This window comes from Zosterops lateralis, assembly GCF_965231275.1.
Source record: "Zosterops lateralis genome assembly, chromosome: Z".
NCBI classification, from domain to species: domain Eukaryota; kingdom Metazoa; phylum Chordata; class Aves; order Passeriformes; family Zosteropidae; genus Zosterops; species Zosterops lateralis.
Genome location: NC_139800.1, coordinates 22,423,499 through 22,448,450, shown reverse-complemented (window position 1 = coordinate 22,448,450; position 24,952 = coordinate 22,423,499). Strand labels below are relative to the sequence as shown.

The window sequence follows — 24,952 nt, the reverse complement described above, 5'->3', positions numbered from 1 at the left end:
TTCCTGAAGCACTCTCAAAAAAGTTACTTTCTTGATTCCTGGACAAGGAGCTGTAATAAACAATGGAAAGCCCTCTGTGAACACCTTAAAAATGTGATTGCTTTTTTATATTCAAAATACAAAGCTGCCAGTCAGATATTTCTCACAGCGACAGGGCTGGGAAAAGGCTGCAGGACACTGCCTCAGGAGGGTATAACTACTGTCCATGTACAGTGAGCTCAGATTTTACTGCTTCAGCTGTAGAATTATATGAGCATGAGGAAAAAGAACAGTGGGAAAAAATTACACCTGCAAAGCATCGATGTAGTACATTTCCCTCAAGTCCTGTCATGCAAAGCACCTCACCATCTTTATTGCTGATTGAAACAGGAAGAGTTTCCAAGAGTCAGATGTTCCTCAGGAACAATGCTATGATTCAGTGTCTGTATTGCTCACAGCAACTACACTGAATGTGAGGTTATGGATCCTGGGAGAACTCACATCTCATCTTACAGTCTTCTATGGTAAATAGGAAAAATATTGACCCACATCACTGGCAGAACACTGAAGGAGAGAGAAACTTTACTAACTGTATGCTCTCATGTTTTATCAAGGAAAGAGTATTGCTGGGAGCAGTCTCAATACCAGCACAAACACAAACTAATACATAAACTTCAAGTTGTGTTAATAAACTGTAACCAATAATCAAGCGGCTATTCTTACCCACCTTTTGAAAGCCCTCTGAGTTGTTACTTGAAACAATTATCCTGCTAGGCCAATCTATAATTAGCTAAAAACACATCCCCATCCGCAAAAATTAAAAATTTCTCTTTAACACCAGAAAAAAAGTAGTTTATTTTAAGAATTAGTACTCCTAAACCTATGCTATGCAAAGGAAGACAAATAAATATACAAATAGGTCTTACAAATAAAAGACAAGACAGCACTTGGTAGAAGTTTTGGAAGAGAAAGTGCTCCTCCTCAAAAGACTGGAGTTAGGCAAAAGTTGGTCATATTCAGAATCCAAAAGCATGATGTGGACAAGTGACTGAACATAGCATGGTTTCAACCATGAAAGTTAAGTATTATAATTAACTTTTTTTTTTAAATCCTCTCAGAGTATCTATTTTTTTCCCTATTATCCCAGTGTCTCTAAGGAATGTGCTTCACATTTCAGTACATACTGGTGATTCTCTAGTTTTAACCAAAATCTGCCAGCTACACTCAAACATCCTGCAGACTTGTCCTCATCATTTCTTTAAAAATATTGAAGCTTCTGAAGCAACACCTTATTCATACAGAAATTTCTGAAGGAAGTAATCCAACTTTAACTGGTATTTAGAAAAAAAAAAATAAATACAATCAATCATACCAAAACCAGAGAAGTCTGACTAACTTCTACCTAGGGCTTTATATTCCACACAGACAAGTCAGTCTTCAGACTTGTAAAAAACTAGTTAGCAAAACTTACCCAGCTCCCACTGCTGTCTGTATGCACATGAGTGACTCTGGACAATCAAAGGCAGTGAATGTCTTAAAACATTCAGAGGACTTGACCTTATGTTTCAGACATCAGTATCTATAAGGAATCAAGTGCTGCTCCCTGAACTAATGATAAGCCCCATGTTTACAGGGACCCGCAAGATGCACTAGTTACCAACAGCTATGATTAACTGTACTGAAACTTCAAGGAACAGAGAAACAGAGACAAACTGCACATTGTTTTCTAAGCAACATACTCTGGACTATCAGAACTAGATACCAGAGATTAGACCACAATTGTTGCCATGAAACAACAACAACAAACAACCCACCAAGACCAAAACAGAAGGAAAAAAAAAAAAAAAGCTGCACTGGACCAAATGAAAATGAAATATATAGAAATGAAATATATAAAAAATTCTTTTTGACAACCAGCCATCATGAGGATCCTGTGAGGAAAAGGCAACAGCAAGTTCACTTTTCAAGTATATTTGTCTGCTGAGAAGTATTTAAAGGAAAGTTTTGGCCTGTCCAAATATTCTAAGACCTGGAGGGCAAAACACAAGTTCCTGCCATCTTTGACGGAAGATCCGCAGTTCTTGCCCTCTGTCAGAGAAAAGATTTTCTTATGTGAAGCCTCTCTAAGAGCCACCAAGGTAGAAGAGATAACACTCTCATCACTGGCTACATAGCATGCTGTCCTGAATTGTCAACTCCATCAGTATCTCAGGTCAGGGGGTATACAAGGACCACAGTGGCTCAGAGGTGGTGCTTGTACACCCACGAACATAATAACTTTCTCCTGCGACAGGAGAAAAGGAACCTCAGGAGATAAAAGAAAATACTACCCAGGTCGATACATGGCACACTTGCTGTTTATTCCATGACTGCTACGTTAAATGATGAAGAACCATTAGTATCACAAATCTCTTCCTACCTGTTTCTCTGGGTTTGGAACAATCACAAAGGAAAAAAGAAAAAGTAAGGCCCTTGGTGTTTTCTGTCTTAAGGTTTCCTGAGAGGCATCCAGTGGAATGGCACCATTGTATCTACACCTTCCAAAAACGCAGCAGCTAGCAAAACTATGGCCTGGTCCTCCCCTGCAACAGACACTTTGACTGAATTATTCACTGCATTAACTAGGAGGCTTGAAAAAAAACATTAACTAGTGTTTAGTAAAGGAAAGGTTTATTGCAGCCAGGGGAAAAAAAACAAACTAGCAGGGTTTTCAAGGTTGAAAATCATTATCCTCTGCAGCCAGAACCAAAATAGCCCTCCTCAAGTCTCTCAAACAAGAAAAGGACGGCTGAGCATACTTAAGGACAAAAAACCCAAACATGACTGGAGTTTTAGCTCCCCTTTGGGGCCTGGCTGTATATTCACTTGAAGTTCAATCCATAGCTTGGGCAGCACTCAAATAGTTTGTTCCATTAAAATCAAGTATCAGCTCACATTTAATACCACACAACTGTGAGCAATCACCAGAAATGGCATGCCTGCTCCCCCACTCCTTAACCACAAAATATTGCTCCCTTTCTTCAGTCAGGCTAATGATCCTGCAGCTGCAGAGGGAGTTAGTTCAGTCGACTCAGCCAGGAGCAAACTAAACACTCTAAAACAAAACAATCAGTCAGTTCAACAAGCTTATCCACTGGAAAACTATATGACTATACAACTGCTGAATGTGACAGGAGAGACAGGGATCAAGTTCATGAGGAAAGGGGGAACTTACATTTTAGTAGACATGCATCACTACAGCACAGGTAGAAATGTATTTTGTTTTTCCGGCATCCAGTTGAGCATGACTTGATCTTGGTCAAGCCCACTGAGTGCAGTCAAAAAAAATATTCCCTGTAGGCATTTTAAAAACAAAAGAACTCCCAGCAGAATTTTGATGAAAAGTATATATTTGAATATATAATTATCTTGCAGGAGAAGAGGCTTCTATCATGTTTACTGAGGAACACTTCACATTCAACCTCTTAGATACCTGTTAGCATCCAGTTAGTAACTTGCAGTGAAGAGTATGCTTAAAATTTGGAGGTGGTCTAGCCAAAGAAAAGGGTATAATCAACATCAGAACAGCCACACTAACACAGCTTATGTTAGCCTAAAATACATTATTTTCCCCCAGCTACAGGAGTGTATGTTTACATTTAGCTTCAGGCATTAAAAGAGATTCAAACTAGTGCAGAGCAATTTATTCACCCATAACAATCTTTAATGATTTTGTATACACAACTAAATATTCAATGCTTTTGCAAGTCATCTATGAATTTCACTTTTAAAGGAATAATACAATTAAACATCCACCCGTTCCCTATCAAAAGCCCCACCTTGACGAGGTTTGTTTATTCTGCCAGCTCATTAAAAACTCACAGCATCTCCTCTGAGGGGGAAAGGAGGAAATCCAGACAAACCCATTGAAGAAAATAGGGCTGGGTGACTTGGAAGTTCTTTGAATGGCTCTCTCCACTAAAAGAATCACAAGGCAAAGCCTCTTCAGACTAAATTCATTTACACAACTTTCCAGCCTGAGATGAACTCTGGGGTCAGCAAAAAGCCCAGGTGGACTTGGGGCACACACATATATATGTAGGTAATAATACAGCTGCAGAGCACCAACTACAAAAGTTATAGATAATATAGATATTTTCTTCAAAAAATACATGAAAGGACATATGAACTCAGGCACACTGAGTACTCTGGTTAAGTCATCAATACTACAACACACAAAAAATTACTTAAGTGGCCAAAGCATCTCAGATAAGGCAGAAGTGCACCACTGAAGCTGCACGGGGTTGATGACCTCCCTGTACTAACTCTTACTGATTTGTCTCAAAACCACTGTTTCCCTGCTCTTCTTGTAACAATGTCAGCAGGACACTTCCAGAACAGTTAAAGCTTGGGCTATCAACACACCACTCAGGCTTCCAGTTGGTCAGCAGCACCAACTCTAAGACACAACAGTTGAAAAAACCAAAAAATTCTGTATCGCTCCCACTTATCACTATCACTACAATTGAGTAATGCATGCAACCACCAAAAAAAAAATAATAATAAAAATATATATATATAAAAAAGGCTGTGAAATAACAAAACTTTTAAACCGACTTACTAGGAAAGCTAACCTAGAAAAAGCTGTTTCAGTAAAAGAGCAGGGAAAACCAAGTACTGGGAACTGCTGGCTTTGGCTATTAAACAATAGAAACGCGTATTTCAATTACCTGCTCTGATATAACAGCCCATACCTGAACAGTCCCTAAAATTGAATTGCTGCTTCCACAGAAAAACAAACCAAGTAATAAGATTCAAGTAGAAGCCAGGCACTTCAAATGACACGAAGAACCAGATACCACCTGCCAAGACAATACCCAGCAGGGGGAATTCTCTTGGAACAGGGAGTTCAGAAAAAAGGTGTCACATGGGAAGCAGTACTGCACATCAGACATCTCACTGCCAGATCACTAACATGCTCCTTGCTTGCACTTTCCCTGCCCCCACCAGCGTCACCAAACCACTCTCTCCTGGAACAGCTTCCAGAAGAATTCTTTGAATAGAAACAGATACAAGCAAGAGAACTAAAAATAGCTGAGCAAGACCAGACATTCTCACACTTGCAAAAACACACCCAACTGCATTAAAAAAAAAAAAAAAAAGTCCCAATTTAATTCACAGTAGAAATGACAGTGAGGGACAAAGTAGAAAGTGCCACCACAGAAAAGTTTTGAAGGGCAGGATTGATGTCTTAAGTTTTAGCTCTCATATTTTCCAGATTCTGTACTGCATTAGTATATAACTCTGAACTTCATAAAAAGTGTTAGCAACTTCTCTTCACAGTTTAGTTAGAGAAAACAATCCTTTTCCAGCCAGAGAACCATGGACACCATTGCAGTATCAGGCCCAAGTATAAACAATGACAAACTGAGGAGACCAAACTGGGAGGGCGGTACTTCATAAACTAAAGCTGTAATTGGACAATTAATCCAAATACGGAAATGGACCAAAACTTATAAAAGTGTGAAAACATGTGACCTGTCAGCCTGGGTGTAGCCACAGCCAGACTCTTGTCCAAGGTGTTTACTGAGGCCTTTGAAGATCTTTTTAATAAATACCTACTTTATTCCTTTAACACTGTCTAGTCTCGGTCCTAGGTAGCCCCTCAAAGCATCAGGATTAATTCAGAGTTATGCCACTCATCAGATCACATTACCACACTCACAAAAAAAAAGCAACGCTGAAATTATAAGCAACAAGTGATATAGACTGAAATACACTCTGTAATCACTAAGGCTCTATCTATAAAATGTGATAGCAGATTTTGGATTTTATCTTCAGTTTTGGTAGCAACACCAAACAGCCCAGTATCCTTCCTGCACTTGTACAGAGCCCAACCAGACACCAAGGGAAGACCACCAGCCCAAACCACTCCTTGTGATACGTTCATATATTCAGAAGACCAAAGAAAGCTAGGAGTCTTGCAGAAAAACACTTTTAAACATAAAAGCAAAGTATTCCAGAACATCTTTCTATATTTTTGTCCCAGATTATGATATTTCAAGATTCATCTTAGGCAGGAATATCCACCAAAATAAAAAAGCTGTTTTTTTTGTTTTGTTTGTTTGTTTTTTTAGTGACATACATGACTCTGAATTTAAAGTTTCAGAAGGAGGAAAAGAAATAATAGTTTGTAAGGCAGTGTTGACCATTTCCTTCTCTCAAAATCACAGTACATAACACCTTAATGAAAACTATCAGCCATCTGGCTCAGTTTAACATTTCAAAGTTAAATACTGTGTACTGGTTTGAAAGCAAAACCAGTAAGAGACTCCAAGTCAGAAATACAATTTAATGGGGGGGGGGGGGGGGGGGGGGCGGGGGGGCAGGTAAAATAAAAGAAACAAAAAGCAATAGTACAAAAGACCCCTGACAGTCAGAATACAACATGACACCTTGTTAGTTAGGGTAGTGGCAGCAGTCCAGATGAAGTTGTCTTCTTGAAGCAGTGATGCCACAGAAAGGTCTGCTAGCTCTTGTCCTCTGGGAATGCAGTGTATAAGGACACCCTGTGCTGTCCCAAATACCAGATTATATCCAGGTGGGAATGCGTGGCCCCTCCCCCTGGGTGGAGCATATCACAATGGGCTGACATCATTCTATGAGTCATGCAGTGGGTCCTTGATTGCCCATTAAACAGAGATAGCTCCTGGAGGGAGTTATACCTATGAGTCATGTGGCAAGGCATTGATGGGCCGATTAACAGAAGATGGTCTGGAGGGAGGGAGGGAGCAAGGGAAACACTGCCCCACCTGTTTTCAACAGCTCATGAAGATGGTGATAGAATACATACTTTGGGCACATCTTACATTGTAACCTAGGACATAATCCACTCCTTATTCTATTGCCACCTACATCATACCCAAATCAGTACACTCTCACAGAGATATATATATACACATACATAGATATACAAAGATATACATACAGAATGAAACCTTACACACAGTTCTCACTTAAAATTAGGTCTCCCTACACAATGGGTTTCCCCATCTTTCTGCATTACCCATCAAGTGTAACCAGGCCCTCGAGCAAAGTCAATCCCATGGATGGGGCTGCCTTTGCCTGAGGGATTAATCCAAACAGTCTTTCCTAAAATACCTTTCATGTGTACCACAGGAACTTTGTTTCCATCCACTGTGTGCAAGGGTTCAGACTGGGCAGGACCACCTCGATTGATGTGGTCAAGACCCTCAGGTGTTGACCATCCAAGTAGCTTTGGCTAAGTTCATTTCCCAATTCTTGAAGGTCCCCCCGCCAAGTGCTTTCAGGGTAGTCTTTAGTAGTCCATTGCACCGTTCAACTTTTCCGGCAGCTGGTGCGTGATAAGGAATGTGATATATCCATTCAATACCATGTTCTCTGGCCCAGGTTTAAAAGGCCTCTCTTGAAATGAGTCCCATTGTCCAACTCAGTTGTCTCAGGGCTCCAAGTGACTTGTTTTTCCAGGCCCAGGATGGTGTTCCGGGCAGTGGCATGAGGCACAGGGTAGGTTTCCAGCCATCCAGTGGTGGCTTCCACCATGGTCAGCACGTAGCGCTTTCCTTGGCGGGTTTGGGGAAGGGTAATGTAGTCAATTTGCCAGGCTTCCCCATACCTGTACTTCAGCCATCGTCCACCATACCATAGAGGCTTCACTCGCTTGGCCTGTTTGATTGCAGCACAGGTCTCGCAGTTGTGGATGACCTGGGAGATGCTGTCCATAGTAAGGTCCACCCCTCGGTCACGGGCCCATCGGTATGTCGCATCTCTTCCTTGATGACCAGAGGCATCATGGGCCCAACGAGCTAAGAACAGTTCTCCCTTGTGCTGCCAGTCCAGATCCACCTGTGATACTTTCACCTTGGCAGCTTTGTCCACCTGCTCGTTGTTGTGATGCTCCTCATTAGCCCGGCTCTTGGGTACGTGTGCGTCCACGTGTCGAACCTTCACGGTCAGTCTCTCTACTCGGGCAGCGATGTCCTGCCAAATGTCAGCGGCCCAGATGGGTTTTCCTCTGCGCTGCCAGTTGGCCTTTTTCCAGCGATTCAGCCATCCCCACAGAGCATTAGCTACCATCCACGAGTCAGAGTAGAGATAGAGCCTCGGCCATTCCTCTCGTTCAGCAATATCCAAAGCCAGCTGGACAGCTTTAAGCTCTGCAACCTGACTCGACCCACCTTGTCCCTCGGTAGCCTGTGCAACTTGTCGTGTGGGGCTCCAAACTGCAGCCTTCCATTTCCGGTTAGCACCTACAATTCGACAGGAGCCATCAGTGAAGAGAGCATATTGTCTTTCAGTCTCCGGTAGCTCATTATATGGTGGGGCTTCCTTGGCATGTGTTACTTGCTTTTCTTCTTCTTCAGACGATAATCCAAAATTCTCACCTTCTGGCCAGTTTGTTATAACTTCCAGAATCCCAGGGCGATTTGGGTTTCCAATACGGGCACGCTGTGTGATGAGAGCAACCCATTTGCTCCATGTGGTGTCAGTGGCGTGATGTGTGGAGGGAACCTTTCCCTTAAACATCCACCCCAGCACTGGTAATCGGGGTGCCAGAAGCAGCTGTGTTTCAGTGCCAATCACTTCTGAGGCAGCTTGAACTCCTTCATAGGCGGCCAAGATCTCCTTCTCTGTGGGAGTGTAGTTGGCTTCGGAGCCTCTGTAACTTCGGCTCCAGAATCCCAATGGTCGGCCTCGAGTCTCCCCAGGCACCTTCTGCCACAGGCTCCAGGACAGACTGTTGTTCCCGGCTGCAGAGTAAAGCACATTCTTCACATCTGGTCCCGTCCTGACTGGGCCAAGGGCTACTGTGTGAGCAATCTCTTGTTTGATCTGAACAAAGGCTTGTTGCTGTTCAGGGCCCCAGTGGAAATCGTTCTTCTTGCGGATAACCAGATAGAGAGGGCTCACAATCTGACTGTACTCAGGAATGTGCATCCTCCAGAAGCCTATGGCACTTAGGAAAGCTTGTGTTTCCTTCTTGTTGGTAGGTGGGGACATGGCAGTGATCTTGTTTATTATCTCTGTGGGGATTTGGCGACGTCCATCTTGCCACTTGACTCCCAGGAACTGGATTTCTTGAGCCGGTCCCTTAACCTTACTTTGTTTAATGGCAAAACCAGCTTTCAGCAGAATCTGGGTAATCTCTCCTTTCTCAAACACTTCAGTTGCAGTGTTGTCCCATATGATGATATCATCAATGTACTGCAGATGTTCTGGAGCCTCACCCTTCTCCAGTGCAGCCTGGATCAGCCCATGGCAGATGGTGGGGCTGTGTTTCCACCCCTGGGGCAGTTGGTTCTAGGTGTACTGCACGCCCCTCCAGGTGAAAGCAAACTGGGGCCCGCACTGTGCTGCCAAAAGAATGGAGAAGAAGGCATTGGCAATATCAATGGTCACATACCACTTTGCTGCCTTGGACTCCAGCTCATATTGAAGCTTTAACATGTCTGGCACGACAGCGCTCAGTGGACCTCATTTAGACCACAGTAATCCACTGTCAGTCTCCATTCTCCACTGGACTTACGCACAGGCCATATTGGGCTGTTGAAAGGTGAATGAGCCTTATTGATCACCCCTTGGCTCTCCAGTTTAGGGATCATCTCATGTATGGGAATCACAGAGTCTCTGTCAGTGCGGTATTGGCGGCGGTGTACTGTTGTTGTGGCAGTTGGTACCTGTTGTTCTTCGACTCTGAGCAGTCCCACAGCAGAGGGGCCATCTGAGAGACCAGCAAGGTATTCAGTTGTCTGATGTCTTCTGTCTCTACAGCAGCTATCTCAAAAGCCCAACGATATCCTTTCAGGTCTTTGAAATATCCATTTCTGAGACAGTCTACGCTGAGGATGCATGGGGCCTCTGGACCAGTCGCGATGGGGTGTTTTTGCCACCCGTTCCCAGTTAAACTCACTTCAGCCTCTAATACAGTCAGCTGCTGGGACCCTCCTGTCACCCCAGAAATAGAAATGGATTTTGTTCCTACATATCTTGATGGCATCAGAGTACATTGGGCACCAGTGTCAACCAAAGACATATTTTTGTGCCTCAGATGTGCCAGGCACACAGTCCAATAGATCCAACTGTCCCTTTCCCTCTACCTGGCTAGAGGCAGGGCCCCCTATTCCTGGTCATGGTGTACATTACTGTCTTCCTGTAAATTTGCTCCTGAGGTCCCTTCAAGAGGATCAGTCATATAATCATTCCTGTACCATCTGGAGTTCTGTGCATGAGAGACTGGAGCAGCGTTGACTCTAGATGGTAGGGTTGACTCTCTTCTCGTGGTAGGTGTCTCTCTTTTCAGTTCACATACCCAGGCTGCCACCCGTGGGTTTTCCATCCCACTTCCTCATGTCTTCTCCATGTTCCCAAAGAAAAGACCAGAGGTTACCTCTCTCCCTGGCTGGGGGACACCTGCTCCTGATGGCAGAGACTCTTGTTGGTTCCTGCAAGATATGGTAAATTTCTTCCTTAAGTTCTTTTTTCAGTCTCTGATGGCCCTCTTCAATCAAGCTCTGGACTTGCTCAGCCAGTCTTGTTTCCACAGATGAGACACAGGTACGAACTGGGGCGATGACAGTGTCCTCGTAAATTCTTAGTTTCTTGACCAACACACCCATCCTGTCTTTGCCTTCCCTCCACTGCCATGCTGCCAGGTAACGTGAGTACATCTCTGGTCCAAGCCATGCAAATCTCAACCACATCCGGACTGGACATCATCTGGGCCTTTAGGAAATCTCTCATCTTCTGAGAAAATGATCTCCAGCACAGCCAATTCCCTCAGACATTGGATACCTTGTTCTATTGTGCTCCATTTGCCTTGGTGCACTTGGAGGTCTTCTTTACAAAGGTATCTGTCTTTCACACTTGTTAGCAGTCGCTGCCAGAGGCTGAGAGGTTTTTGGGTTTTCCCAATCCCCTGGTCAATGACCACATCCCGGGACAGCGATCCCAGTTGCCTGGCCTCAATTCCATCCAGAATGGTGTCATTGGCTGCAGCGTCCCAGATGCGGAGCAGCCAGGTCAGGATGGACTCGTTGGTCTGGCGGGTGAATTCCCTCCACAGGTCGCACAGCTCACCCAGGGATAGAGAGCGAATGATGATCTCTGGCTCTGGCTCTTCTGCTGGGGGCAAAGGGAAACACTGCCCTACCTCGTTTCAATTTGGGCACATCTTACATTGTAACCTAAGACACACTGTGAGAAGTGAGTGAAATCCTTTTACAAACTTACTGTCAGGTGCTCAGAAACAAGACACAACTGAAACAGCACCAAGAACTAAAAGCCAAAGTTCACTGCCATTTCTCTGCCACCTCTGGATTGCTCTTTCTACAGTCACAACCATTACTACCACTTTGTCTAGCTTTAAATAAGCAGGTTTGACAAGTTTACTCTGATACTACTCCTCACGTTAACTTGCTTCAGTCAGAAAACTTGGGTTTACCCTAAGCCTTTCCACCTGATTTTGACTACTATTTTCCTCACAATCAGTTTCTCAACTTGGGACACCAAGTCATTCCATTCAGTCATTCCATCATTCTAGAACTCATATGAGGTCAGGTCTACCTCATCTGCACCAAAATCATACCAAACTTTCGAAAGAGATGAAGGATTAACTACCTTTACAACCTAAAATTTAAAAATGTGCTAGAAAGGAGCAGGCAAAAAAAAGCCCTTTATCCAAAATTAAATCTAATACCAGGAATACAGTCATCCATGTTGTTGTCACCCTTGAAATCAAATCAAAATGAAATTCATCTCTCACTTCTTAGTTTCTTGAACTTTCTGAGGAAGATACCAAAAAGACAAGGTGCTCACAGAAAGCGCCAAATTGCCCACAGTTTTACTGCATATAATTCACTATTTACTTTCTCTCTAAACATGAATGGGGTGGAAAACGACCTGTATGCTTTTTCTAAAACCCAGGGCCACTTTTCCAGCTCCATCTGTACCTTTTTCTACAATTCTGGTCTGACTTAAATGTTATTTGTGTTTTCTCTCTCCAGTAGGAGGTTGTAACTTTGCTCCACCACTTCTTTCCAAGTCAAACTCACAATAAAACTCACAAATGGGCAAGAGTAATATTTTAAGTTTGCAAAATCTGAACAAGTATATAAGGCTTTTCTTCAAAACTTTTTTCCTATTGCTAATCCATTAAAAATTCCTTTTCATATTAATGTATTCCCTTACCTTCATACAGTTAATGTTCCCTTTTAATATATTTTTGCAGGCTGAGTTAGCTGAGTACAGCATAGTAATGAGTCACACTCTTCAATTCCACACAGGTACACCAGGCTTATATACTGTGCAAGGCAATATTAAAATGCCTAACCAGGAAACATGTTTTCTAAAACATTCCAAGAAGATAGTAGTGACTTGTCCATTTTACCAGTGGAAGGCTGAAAGACCAACCACCTTCCTGCAAGATTAAGTTACTCACTTTTGAAATAAAATGGAGCTGTACTCTATACACATCTTAGCTCCTGAAACAGCGGATTTATATTAACTGTTCACCTCATCCTCAGTACAGATGTGAATTCCAAGACGGCACCTGGAATATACATTGTGCTAACTGAAGTGTTCAACTCCAGCAACACCACTAAACTATTACAGGTACCAGCTACAGAGAGCATACTGCACATATAAAAAACTTCATTAAGCAAATAGTTTTTGACAATGACAATCTTGAAAACTATCTCAGAAGATGTGTTGTAAACATCAGTTTTCTCTAAGCAAAGCAGAAAGCTGTATGTGCACAGAAATCAAGCGAAGGATGAGCAAGGAATAACAAAGATAAAATATTACAAGTTTTAAAAACTGCATTACAAACATAAGTAACAGCTTTTTAAACACAGTAATAATTTTCAGTTATTTAGAGAGCCTTGTTTAAAATTTCCAGCACAGCAGGGGACTGTTAAGCACACTTGCTGAAAAATCCAAGATGACACTGTAAATAAATTCAGAAACCAATGACAGGCAAGTTTAAAATGCAGAACAGTATGATGCCTTAAATGTGTTCTCAATTTAACACAAGACTGTTTCTCAAGTTCAATGAGTACACTGTCCAAAACATGGTTTTTTGAAAACTAGTAAGAACCTGAATCAGTAGAATAAAGTGAAAATAAAATTTAAAAGGAAGAATGCAACATACCTTCTCTCATCAGCAGAAAAAGTACAAGAGACAGCAGTCACTCAAAACTGCAATCAGCAGATAGTAAATGGCTAAAAATCTGCTCATTGTCTCACCTTCAGAACACTGAAATGTGCAGTTCTGCAGGGCTCTAGGTAGTTTTTTTTTAAAGTATACAAGCCTCACCTAAGTAGGTACTGTCCTTTCTGTTCCTCTGGGTTTTGATGCCTAATATTAGAGAAACCATACTTACCGACCCTGTTGCTATGCTCTAAAACTCTAAGGAAGAAGGTGTTAGAATGACCTTAGTTTTGATATTCAAAAGAACACTGCCCTGAAGTCTCAGTTTTTAGGATTTGTTGGAAGATACAGTGAGCTCACAGCTACATCATAGGAATTTCTGCACAGGATCAAATGCAAGGGACCAATAGAACAGGATAAAAGAACATTGCATTTAAACATACAACTACTGAAAATGGCAACTTGAAAGAGTAGAATTTTTACTTCCACTTATTCATGGAAGTCCATTTGAAGAATTGCAAATACCTCCAAGAAAAACATTTTGTGCTCTTTTTAGATTTTATTTTGCCAGAAAAAGAAAAAGTGAAGGAAAAAGCATGTTTAAATGAATTACCTGATTCTAAGAGCCAGAGACATAATTTCATTTAAAACCATTCTAAAATCTCAAATGTTGTATACAGAACAAATAAGACCCAGAAAATTCCTAGCACACACAACACCAAGAGTAAGGCCTCTTCTATGTCTGAGATTATGTTAGATTTTTACATATATTCTAATATGCAAGCACATTTGAGAACACAAATCTTTTTTTGACTGATTTATCAATTCCTACCAAAATCAAATGAGGAATAAAACATATTAAAAAATGCAATGGTATTAAGTGAGAAGAAAAACTAGGATAAAACCTGGTGAATCAAAAAAATTAAAAAAAATAATGAACCTTACAAACTAATGTGAACACACTAAAGGCTGTAATTTAATTTCAGAGGCAACTAAAATTACATAAACATTTATCTGGAACTCATTTGTCAGCAAACATTTTACCATGACTGAAAGGCAAGTTGTTGAAGTACACTGATGTCAAACTAAAATTCTCAGAATACAAACAAGTATTTCTTTAGCTGCACTCTTCTAGAGCTTTAGCGAGATTACCAATTGCTGTAAAAGAATTCAAAGTGTAAGTTTCAGAAACATGATAGTGTTTTGGTTAACCTTAGGCCCTTTGGAGCTGTGATATTTTGAATTTAATACAATTGCAAAACATTCCTATCATTGTCTTCAAGATAAGCTTTTGGGAGCTTTTTTTACTTTTAAACTCATCTAAAGCTTAATAGAGATCCTTTTTTTTTTTTTTTTTTTTAAGTTAAACTGAGGGGCTATTTCCACTTTTTTTAATTAGAAATTTGGGTGATTATATATACATATATATATATATATATATACACACACACACACAGACACACATATCTTCTGAAAAGAAAGATGAAGAATACATAATACAGGTCAGTATTTCAACAAGCTTTGATACATACCCAAAGCTTAATGCTTGGGAGGTCAATGCACACCAAGTCCTGGAAGAACTAAACATACCACTTCCTCCCAGCTGGTCTTTAAGATTTCAGGAAAGCAGAGCCCCACACCTCTCTAACTATAAACACCATACCAGCATAAAATACAATAGAGTTATAATGAGCAAACACGCATGTAGATAAATCAGCCTAGTGTGAAGCTCTATTTTCAGGTTTTGCTATGTTTCCAGATTAATGCTTTTAGGTTTTAATTGTAACAAAATCAATAAAGTTCATATATACATTTTAGCAAAGTTTAGCACAGTGTTTGACCTGTGTTTACATGAAGTCACTTCACCTGGCAGAGAACTAGAGAAGCACGAAGTTGAGATTTTTCCGGAAATGCAAGAGGTGGTAATGTTCTTATTTTATTCAACAGAATGACTAAGTGAATCGACCAAGAAAACTAACTTTCCCGAGAATTACTGAGTGCCAGAAGAGATAGCTTATCCCCTTCAACATTTCTGTTTTAGAAAAGAAAAAAAAATTATCTCCTAAAAAACTTTCACAGTCTTTCCAGCGTATCTACTCATATATAAACTTCTGAGGAATTCAGCAAGTTGTCAGTGCTGCACTACACACAGCCATAAATGCAGAACAAAAACACATTCGTATTTGTAGGAATACCAAAAGATGCAAAACAACCTCACAGCTTAGCAGTCAGCATTACCAGATACAGCCACTACACATAATAATAGAGTAAAACTGTTTCAAAGGACTGAAACATAGTCTCAGTGTCAAATAATTCACCAGGCAGATTTAACAGTCAAAAGGGATGTTGAGAACAGAGACCCCTTTCTCTCCCCCAAGTACTCCACCAGGGCTGATCATTCCTGGCATTATTTCATTACTCACTTTCAGTGCAGTTCTTCAAACCAGGAATTCTGTTCATTAAGACACACGTAAGGTTCCCCAGCATTACTGATTTTGCTTATATGAACCAGATTCCAAATAATTTGAACAAACAAATCAAAGCAGCAACCTGTCATATCAAGAATATCAAACTCCTCCCCCTTTTTCCCCCACCCCAAACCTGTCTTGTAACTAGCCCCAAGCTATGTCCTGCTCCCCCACAAGCAACTCGCTCTGTCCTTTTCCCTCTACGCACTGTATCAGAACCTGTCTGTTAAGTCAAGGGAAGTATCATCAAAAGTCCATGTTAACAACTGAAACAAACACTTCTCCAGTACTGTGGAGCAACTGGAAAAGGAGGAAGAGTTATATGTCAGCTTTTCAATCAGGGTCTGTCAATAAACAGGACCCACAACCATAAAACCAGTTCCTGGCCACTCACCACTCCTAAACAAAGACTCAAGAAGGAAAATGGTGCTGACTCCAGTTGATCAATTCTTTCATTTGTTTCCCCCTACATTCAGTTCCAGTTCCAAACAGCTACTTGCTTTTTTGCTGGTTGGAAAGGCCTTTAGTTACCAAAGTCTGGCTCAAATGTTCAAAATCATCTTGTTTTCGCCTGAAAGACAAGATGCCTCACTCAATATGTTTTTGTGTTCAATTTTTACTTAAGTACTAAAATTAACTGAAAAGGGATGATTCTGCAGTTTCTTGCATTATGTTTTATCATATTTTATAGTGGGTGAGTAATTTAATAATAAATGTAACACTTGAACATCTTCTCTTGATCAGTCATTTTTATGGATATGTTTATTGAGAACAATATAAAAGCTATACATTCTTGATTCACTCTTTCTCATGGCCAAAGTTCTCAAAAGCACTCCCCAGCAATCCACAAAATCAGCAAGGGAGTGAAGTCAGCCAAATATCTGAGGTAGGTTTCTTAGCAGAAACTACACCTCCGTGATGTTTCATTTTGGATGACTGTTCTACAAGAGTCATCCCAGCACTTCCCAGATTCAATAACCCTAACTACGAAAGTAATTTTAACCATCTAACTTTATTTCAACCTTCCTCTACAGCTGTGGAGGTCTTGGGGTTTTTGGGGAAGATATCTGGACTTATGAGAGTACAAAAACTAGGCTGGTCCACTTTGCTTCTAATTTAGGACTCATATAATTCCACAAAGTTTGGGCTTTACTCCCATGAAAAAGAACTTCTAAAAATAATTTTGACAGCTTCATAAAATGGATGGTTCAATATGAAGTAAGAACTCAGTCTAAACTCTCCTAAATGATGTATTATACTTTAAGTCATAATTTGCAATCCATGCAATTTCTAGACAGAACATACAAAGGACCTGGGCAATTTTATTACTATCAGACAATCAAGTGTTTAACCTGCTTCCTCCCTCACAGACTGCAGAATTATTGTCTTCAATTCACCTAGAACCAGGACAAACAATTAGTCCTCATTTGCAAGTACAGAAATTACTCAAATTTGAAATATGCCTTTTACTGCATTTTTACAGTACTTTCTCTAAACTCACCCATTTCTCGACCAACCTTTAGTGCTTAATTCACCTCATTCTCAGAGGCCAATAAGGACACATGAGTTGAGTTTGCCTGAAGGACTCCCGATGTGACTATGTCAAGTAGCTGAACCCAGAGAAAAAAGCCTGGGTGGAATGTGGTGCCTCACCAATACGTCTAAGTACCTGAAGAAAAGGTACAAAGACAGAGCCAGGCTATTTTCAGCAGTGCCCAGTGACAGGATCACAGCCAATGGGCGGAAACACAGGAGGCTCCCGTGAACAACAGGGAACACTTTTGTGCCCTGAGGGCAACCAAGCAGTGGCACAGCACAGGTTGTCCAGTGAGGTGGCAGAGTCTCCATTGGAGATAACCAAAACACATTCAGACGTAATCCTGGGCAAGCAATGACTTTGCTTGAGCAAAGGGAGACCAGAACAGCTCCACAAGTCCCTGTGAGCCTAGGCCAGCTCATGATGAAATGAAGTAAAAAGGCAAAGAGTCCTTTAACAAAAAAGTTATCAAAAACAGCTCACTGGCTTCATTAGAGATAACTCTTAAGTTCTAGCATTTCTGCTTCAACACTAATAAAGAGAAAATAAAGGGAATCTTCAATTAAATCAGATAGGCTGAAAGTCATTGTGACAAAATCCAAAAACATACACTGGATAAGTAAATAAATGATCAATGAATAAAATGGTAAATGACAAAAACCAGAGTACAGGTATGAAGTTGAAATTACTTTTATACTTGCAGTCATAACAGAGAACTATTCAAAAAAAGATAATAAGCATCTTTTTCCAAGATGCAAAGAAGAGTTTCTGGGCATTGCTGCTAATCTGGACATCAAGAAACAGCAAAGAAACCAACAGGTTGAAGATATGTATCAGAAAGTGTTTCTCAAACACTAAGGAAAAAACAAATGCCCCTATATACTCACTAACTTAACTTCACCAACCGCATATGTCTATTCCAATCTTCCTCTTAAATTAATTTCAGACAGCTACCCCTTGGCACTTACTCCATGTCCAAAACATTCAGAAACTCATTCAGTGGCTAATAAAAGAAAGTGAGGCACAAGACCAGGAAGTGCACTACTGCTCCCCTCATCACACTTAGTCACCCAAAGTTAACATCGCTAACTCAGGTCTCTCTTAGGTCAGTCTCAAAAATGGATCATAAGTCAGTGATCTCCAGAATGTGTGACTGAAAGCTGAAACAAAAGCAGACACCCATCCCTCGGGGCACAACCAATCAAATGCATGGACCAGGGCTTCTTGAATACAATATACTATGTACAGCCCAACAGTAGTGCAAGGGTTGGTACCAGGATTCTTTTCGGATTCCTGTTGCTGAAGTTGTGTGTAAGACAACACAAGATTTTGAAAGTCAAAGACGAGCAAAGAAAAAAATAAATCAGGAATAGCTTTCAAATATGGAAAAACAAAGATAACAAAACAGTACAAAGCCAAGTGTAAAGGTCAAAATAGCCATGATTTAGTTTACATTTAAAAACAAACTGGAACAGGAAGCAAAAAGGTTTCTGAAGCCATATGCTTCATTTCATATTATTATACACTCATCATCCTCCAACTACTAAGCAAAACAAATGGAGTAGAAACAAATACTGTGTTTTCCTTGCTCAAAAGCAATCTCAATATGGTCTCTAAAGTATCATCCTACTTCCAGAAATACTACTTTACTTGTAGGAAATACAAATGAAATGTTCTAGATTAAACCAATACCAGATGCAATAAAACTGCACAAAGATTTACTCTCTCTACAGCTACCCATTAAAAATGTTTAGGAACATGGTCATAACTAGTGAATTCAAATCCTACACCTTCAACCACAGGGCCCCCTAATAGACTGAGGTAAGCATTTCTCCTCCCACTGAAACAGTTTTCAAAAGTGCAACCTGATGATTCAAATCTGGAGGTTAAAAAAGTATTTGTGCTTTCTTCATTTAATTGTAGATTTGCATATTGAATGATTCTGCAACACCAATTCCATTGAACTTGCATCCTCTACAGCAATAAACCGTATTCCCTGTATGATATAGCAGAAAAACAAAACCACAAAGTTCACCATAGGAGTATTACTTCAGGCAAACCTTAAGTCGCAAGAAAGATCAAAGCTCTCTCAACATGGGAAATATTTCATTGTTTTTAATGCAAAATGCTACATTCAGCCAGGTTAAGGACTCCTCCAAGCTCATCTGTTGGAAGACTGATTTAAGAAGCCTGGGGAGAGAGTAAAAAAAAGCTTGAAAAATTTACTTTCAAAAGAAGCCACAATATTGTGCAGGTTCCACAAAGATAACTGGACAAAAAGAAATAGAATTTCAATAGCACTGAGAATAGAAACAACTCCATCCAAGGGAACTACATCAAGTTGTTAACGTAATCTATTTTACAGGTTTTACAATCTGAAGAGAACACAAGTAAAACAATATGCTCAGCAAAATATTTATGATGTAGTAAAAGCAGGCTGAGCAAGCCATGAGATGTTAGGCATCAGAGCATACCACCTCTAAACTGCCTGTCTTTCGTCCCTGTTTACTCTTCCAACTATTGAGAAGTACTGGGGAGGGAAGGGCTGAGGGCACCACACCTGTGGAAAGAACAGCCTTGCAGAAGCCCCAGGCGGATGGGGAGTTCCAACAGACTCCCAGTGCAGATGGCCAAAATCAAAGAGTGTGGACTTTCATGTTAGAGCAAAACAGACAAACCCTTTGTACGTTTTTGTAAAATACGAACCTGAAGTAATTGCTAAGGAGGCATTTCATAACCTTTCATCCCAGCTCTCACTTTAATGAATGTAATCTACTTAGGGAAGTTATATGAAAAACAGTGCAAGTCAAAACTAGGTCTTGTCTGAAAAGCACAGAGGACCCAATGGGCTACAAGTAAACAGATTGTATCAGAGATAAACCTAAAATTCACTAAAAGCTCTAGCATAATAACAACACTGCAGTGGATATCACTTGTATTAACTCTAGCACCTTCCATTTAATAGTTCTAAAGTCTAAAATATAACACAGTTTCTCTCTTCTGTATTTTACAAAGCAGACAAGTCACTTGACTTCTCTTTCAGGAAGGTCATACAAGGCTGTTGCAAAGCACTGAACATGGGTCTTCAGAGTCCTGCCCATGTGCTTCAATCAAATAAGAAACAAAGATAAATAAAAAGATTGATAACAGAGCCAAAGTTTTACTCCTAGTCTCTCATGAAGTACCTATTCTAAGTGCTGGTACTAAATATGACTGAAACTGCAAGTAAACATTACTACTAAGACTCTCAGTGGTGACTATTAATAGAGCATTAACAGCATATTGCACATACACCTTTCCAGCACTGCTCATCAGTATGTTCCTCTGCTATGACCAATATCAATAGGACAACACCAGCAACAAACATAAAGCACACCAAAAAATGGCATTTTACAAGGAAAACCACCACCTAAAATAAAAGATTGTGGAAGAAATATAGAACATCAACAATCTACTTCTAGGTTCTAGAACTACAACTTCTAAAAATGGAAGAGCCAAACAAAAAAAAAAGTTTAAAAATAACAGCTTCTGGAAACAGACAAGATTATTTTGTCAGTTTTCCCCTTAGCTCCTTAGATTTTAGTGGTGAGTCTGTAGCTTCCACATCCCCTCAAATGATCAAACGCTTTTGCAAGTCATAGCAACAGAAGCTCTATGGAGGATGGGCCAAAACAACTGAAACAGTCTAAATTTCAGAAATGTCACTCTTTTTTTTTTTTTTTTTACTGTAGACACTTTTCAAAATCAACACACCGATAAAACTACAACTAGAACAAAGTAGAACAGAGCTTGTCCAATTCCAACACCTCCCCACCTCCAAGATTACCAACATTATTGAGGTTATAAACACAGAAGCCAGCTCATTCTTCAGGAGTCACAAAACATCATTAATCCTGCAAAGTGATTTACCCTTGCTTGCTTTCAAGTTACCTAATGTAAGGTTAAAAATAAATTCTTTAAACAAGTTAGGTCAAACCATCACAGAGAGAGATTGGGTCCAGGTATAAATACTGAGTCAGCCAGGTAAAAATCCAAATCCAGATTCCATTAGAGAATGTGATACAACCAAGGGAATTGTTAAAGGGCCTGCTAAATATTAAGGAAGCAAAAGTCAGGAGGCTGAGTCGCTGACATTTTTTGTGAAGGGCTCTGCTTCAATGGCAAGCACTGCTCCCCTCCCTTCCCTCACATGCAGCTCCAATTTCTCTACTTGGAAAAAACCAGCTGCTCTCAGGCCAGGACAGCCCCTCCATTCTCCTTCCACAGCTTTCCTTCACACAGCTCCGTTGCAAACCCTGAGTTTCTGCTCCCCAAGACATCCCGCTCCTCTGAACACAACCAAGGGTGCTCTGCACATCTACACTCCTGGTGCAAACACACTTACAAGAGAGAAGCTTCAAACCAGTCCACCCTGCTCCCAGGTGGCATCCAACAGCACTGCACACATTCCACCACATCAGAGAGTTCAGACGCTTGCCATTAGACTCAAACATGCACCAGCTCCTTTCTACATCCAGCTTCTTGCACAGGAATACCTACCAGTTCACTTCCCTTCTGCAAGTTTCTGCAGCAACAGGAGAAAACGAGGAAGAGCTTTTTTGTTGTTGTTTTTGAAGGCAACATAAGTCAGACCAACAGTGAAGCCCTGCCATGACACCCAATTCCAAGCAACCACGCACAGCCGATGCCAAGGAACGACTAAGGTGGAGAAGGTTCATTCATTGTCATGTCCTCAAGTAACCCACAGTAGCTGCTGAGATGTTATTGTCTGTAGCTGTGACCCCCCCACCACCACCAGAGAGGGAATATCCGGAAAGGGGATGAGCAACAACAGTATGGAAGTAAAACCTCATGTAAGTCATAGATCGATACTTCATCATCCACTTGTTCACTTCTCGAGCTGCCACCTCCCCTCTGGCCTGACTCCTGCCGCCAGCCTCACTCCTCCTCTGCGGGGTCCAACTGGTCCCGCTTTCCTCACAATCCGCCGAGCCAGAGGCACCAACCCGCCAGAGGGAAATCCTCGGTGGAGGAGACGAGACGATAACCCCTCCTCGAAGGGGGGCGGAGCGCAGGACCCCCTCCCGCGGATGTCAGCGGGTGCAGAGAGAACCCACCTCTCCCGGGGCCAAGCGGACTCGCCCTCCCCAGCCAGGTGGGCGCTGCCCGCACCCGCCGCCCCGCCGAGCGGCAGAGGAGGGGGCGGAGGGGGGGGACGGCGATCTAGGCCAGGGCGAAGCTTCGCCGGGGCGGCCGCCACGGAAAGTAGGGCAAAGCCGCGTCCCCCCGCAATCCGCCGGCGGGCGGGCCGGGGCCGGGGCCGGGGCCGGGGCCGGGGCTGGGCGGACCGAGGGGCCGCCGGCGGGACAAAGCGGGGCCGGGCCCGGGGGGCTCGGGGCGGCTGAGAGGGGGGCGGGGCCGCGCGCGGGGCCGTTGGCGGGGGCGGCTGAGGGGCCTCGCGCCCGCGCGCGCGGTACCTGCCCAGTGCGCTCACAAAGCGGCGGCGCCCGCGACCGTCACGTGACCTCCTCCTCCTCCTCCACGCGCGCGCGGGGTCGTTTTCCCCACCCCACGTGACGTGACGCGAGGCGCTCGCGCGCGGCCCCGCCCTGAGCCCCTCACGTACCCCCAGCGCGCGCCCATCCACCGGCGCCTTCTTCCGCCTCTGCCGCCCGCCCCCTCCCGGTGACCACGTGAGCCGCGCGCGCGGGGGGAAAGGCCCGCCCCTTCCTGTCGCCGTCACGTGACCGGCCCTCCCCGGCGTGCGCGGGGCGGGGGAGGGGGCGGGGCTCCCGTGAGGGTCCCCGGGCGCCTCCCTGAGGGACCTTGTCCCGCGGCGTCTGAGCGATCGATCCCCTGAGGGCCCTCGGTAGAGCACACCCAGAGGACCCCCCGGGAAGTCCCAGGAGGGGCCGCGGGAGGGGCCCCAAGAGTGATCTCCTGAAGAACGTCCTGATAGACCGCATGGGAGCCCATTCCTCTGAGGAATCCCCTCAGGGACCGCGTGAGGGGGAACACCGTGTGACTAACGCCCTGAGAAGCCCCCTGAGGGGTACCGTGACGGGGCCCTGTGAGCGACCCCAGTGGCTCGGGAACAGGGCATTTTGGAAGCAGTTCTGCACTTACATTAATGTAAACATCTCGTCCTGCGAGGCTGGACACGGGGAGGCACCCTGTTGACATGGAGAAATCCAGGACTACAGGAGGAGAAAATCAAATAAAGTATGGTGGGGATTAATGGAGAACAGGAAGGGATTGGCACAGCAGAAGTTTCTGGCAGCCTAAACTCAATAATGACTGGAGCAAGAAAGGATAGTCAGTAAAACTTGACTCCCTGAGATGAGGAGTTTTGGGTTGTGAGTCAGGAGGGAAAAAAAAATAACCCACAAACAAAAACAGTTCTTCCATTTAGGCTTTTTCCTGCTGTGTGTTTTTTCCACTGTTTGCAGCACCTTTGGTTGCCCAAAATGCAGCGGTCCTTACCCTTTGGGCATCATTGCAAGGTCTGGCATATTAAAGCCAGGTTCACTTACCCTGTATAGAAGTTGGTCCCTGCTTGGTGCTGAGCAGGCAGGGCTGCTGAAGGTGATGTTCAGACTATTCAGCTGCTGAATGATGATATCCCATGACCCTTGACCTTTGCTGTGGTCTGATGTCCTTTACTGCTATTTGCTCATCCTCTGTCCCTTGAGCCCATATTGCTACCCGGCATTATATCTCTTTTTACCCTAGACAGTATCTGAAAATTATTTGGTCTTTTCCATGCTTCTGCTTTCTCTGCATAGACTAGATAGATTTAGCCAGTCTGCATCCTTTACACTTACTGCATAGATGTGCAGGAGCTGCAACAGATTCTACTGCTGAGGGGCTGCAAGATTTGCCTGTTCTCATTTTTTCTTAGTAAGATAGAAAGTCCTTTGAACAAAATTGAAATTCAGACCAAACAGTGCACAGGTATTGTTGATTTTTTTGATGCAGCTGTTGATATTCCATTTTATTATTGTTGCAGTGGGACAATTAATTACAGCTGTAAACAAAATTTCACAAGCTTTGTGACACATATGTCTGCAGCTCCATAATCTGTGTGGATTTAATCAGTATTATTAGCATTCTTCTATCATGGCTTGGCAATCCTTTGATAATCAAGATGGAAATTTGGTGTGCTGCACAAAACAACAAAGGCTGAAAGCTCTTGGGATGCTGTTGTCAAATGGTGTAGTGCCAGCTGGAATGTGTCTCTGAAAATCACACTGAATCCAGCCCTAGAGCATTTGGAATGGGAGAAAACTAAGGAGGGATACCAGGACCAAAGTGTTGTAGACTCCTTCTGCTGTACATGGAGTAAATATAAATGAGAAAATGGCATACTGCTCTCACAAATCTTCCAGAGGACAGCTAAAGGAATAAACTGGTGGAGGCTTGGGAACAAAGACCTTCACTCCAAATATTGATCAGGAGGAATTTCTTCACTGAAAGATAGCGAAGCATTTGAATGGACTGCCCAGAGAAGTGGTAGAAGTGTTCAAGAAATGACTGGACGTGATATTTAGTGCTTTGTTCTAATTGCCAGCTTGCTGATCAGTCACAGAATGGACTCACTCTTAGGGTTTTTTTCCAGTCTAAATGATCCTGTGATTCAGTACAGCAGACTTGGAGAGAAGACCCTGCACTAAACACTGCAAAGCTTTGACTGGGCCTGGCAGGCAAATCCTACCTTACTACCTGTGTGTCCTGGTTTATGTCAAATTTTGGGAGGAAACCTCCAAATGGGGTCACTCCAGAAAAACAAATTCAAGTGAC

General features: G+C 42.6%; 1 protein-coding gene across 2 annotated transcripts in view; it reads right to left on the bottom strand.

The window, feature by feature from the left end:
- UBAP2 (ubiquitin associated protein 2) overlaps positions 1 to 22,844 on the bottom strand; it is a 124,643-nt gene extending 101,799 nt beyond the window's left edge. For both annotated transcript variants that reach the window (XM_083884524.1, XM_083884525.1), the window contains exon 1: positions 22,779 to 22,844. The gene's annotated coding sequence lies outside the window, so the exon portion shown is untranslated. The remainder of the gene's footprint in view (positions 1 to 22,778) is intronic.
- Positions 22,845 to 24,952: the final 2,108 nt, after the last annotated feature.